This window comes from Aphidius gifuensis, linkage group LG2 (assembly GCF_014905175.1).
Source record: "Aphidius gifuensis isolate YNYX2018 linkage group LG2, ASM1490517v1, whole genome shotgun sequence".
Lineage (NCBI taxonomy): Eukaryota > Metazoa > Arthropoda > Insecta > Hymenoptera > Braconidae > Aphidius > Aphidius gifuensis.
Genome location: NC_057789.1, coordinates 17,345,841 through 17,347,602, shown reverse-complemented (window position 1 = coordinate 17,347,602; position 1,762 = coordinate 17,345,841). Strand labels below are relative to the sequence as shown.

The window sequence follows — 1,762 nt, the reverse complement described above, 5'->3', positions numbered from 1 at the left end:
TTGGTTTCCCATGTTTCCAATTATTTTTTTTGTCAAAATTTATTCAAAAAAAAAAAATTTAATATGCTTAAAATTATTAAAATATTATAACTTTAATATTGCACGTACGAAAATTTCCTATAAGGGTCACTTATAGGAATGTCCTTTAGGGAAAACCTGTAGGAAGTCCTACAAGATTTTGGCCGCGATGCTTACAGGAAATATTAAATGAGAGGATCACTTTTCGTGTAGGAAAACTTATAGGATAGTCTAATAAGAAATTTATAAATTTTTGAAACATATAGGAAGTCTTATAGGGCAGTCTGATAGGAAATTTATGTAATTTTAAATCATATAGGATTTTTATATATCATGTAAGTCTAATAATGAAAAAATATAAATAAAATGAGTACAAATAAAAAAATTTATAGTATTAGAAAAAAAATTTTTTTTTTTTTTTTTATTTGTTTAATCAATTTATAATATTAATTTGAATATAAAATAAATCTAATGACGGAAAAAAAAAAAAAAAAAAAGATTTAAAGTCTTGCACAAAAATTATTGTCGACCATTATTAGCAATTCTACGGTTGTTTCTAGTTGAATTGTTACAGGCATATGTTATTCCACTTGTAACGGACGACTTTCGTGCTCCTGGTTCAACATGAGTAATGACATATTCTAAAAAAAAAGAGTAAATGAATAAATTATAAATATTAGCTATAGGACATAATAATAATAATGAAAATTAAAAAAAAATTCTAACGATATATAGCTTCAATTAATCTTGGATCCAGGGGTGGTTTGGCATCTCTATCTGGAAAAGCTGGAGATTTTTTACCAGAAACAGAATGAGTTTGTAAAACTTCTTGAGGAACTAGCATTTTTATCAGCTACGAACTGGCAGTTTTAGCTCTTGGAGGAACTGGACGAAGAAAACGAAGTCTATCAGTTCGTATGTATACTTCTCCGTATAAATGAGTCCAACGCTAAATTAAAAAGATTATTAGATAATTTATGCATAAAAATATAATGATAAATATATTGCAAAGAAATAAATGTATTATAATTGATATAAAAAAATTAATGAATCTGTTGAAATTAGTGAAAAAAAAATTACCCGATCGTTTGTACGATCGACATTGCCACCGATCTCATCATTGACTGGGTGAATAAAATTTCTATTCGGTTCATTGACTGGTGGTGCTGGGACATGATGCATTACTGGATTTTCAAACCTTTGATCATCGTCAGGTCTCAGGTTATTATTAATCTGTTAATAAAAAAAGAAAAAAAACAAATAAAGTAAGTTCGGGTTTATAAATTTTTAGTAATAACTATAAATAATTTTTTTTTTTTTTTTTTTTTTAATCAATGAACATAATTTTTTGGTATTTATTATAAATTTCTTATTAGTAGAAAAAAAGTTATAATAAATTTAAAATGACTAATTATTGAGATATATAAATTTTTTTTTTTAATTTTAGTTGAAAAAATTATTGTCAATATATTTTATATAAGTAAAATAATTTGAAAATCGTTATAATATTTATTTATTTAAGCGATTGATTAATTTCTAACACAAGAAAAACAAAAAAAAAGTAATTATTATATTACATGACATTTACAATCATATTATTCATTAGTTCATGATTATTTTGATGTACTCGTTGAACAGCCTTTTGATGATTATTGATAGGTCCAATATGTGGCTAATAAAATAAAAAAATATTCAATATATTTTAGTTAATTTGTAAAGTGACATTTTTGCATGTTACCTTCTC

The 1,762-nt window shown here is 24.3% G+C and overlaps 1 long non-coding RNA gene across 1 annotated transcript; it reads right to left on the bottom strand.

Annotated features, from left to right (window-relative positions):
- Window positions 1-555: 555 nt before the first annotated feature.
- On the bottom strand, window positions 556-1,246 carry LOC122849251. Its single transcript, XR_006373546.1, has 3 exons — window positions 1,099-1,246; window positions 745-967; window positions 556-659 (listed from the first exon to the last, which is right to left on the bottom strand). It is a non-coding gene; the product is annotated as an uncharacterized LOC122849251 (long non-coding RNA).
- Between the last annotated feature and the right edge of the window lie 516 nt (window positions 1,247-1,762).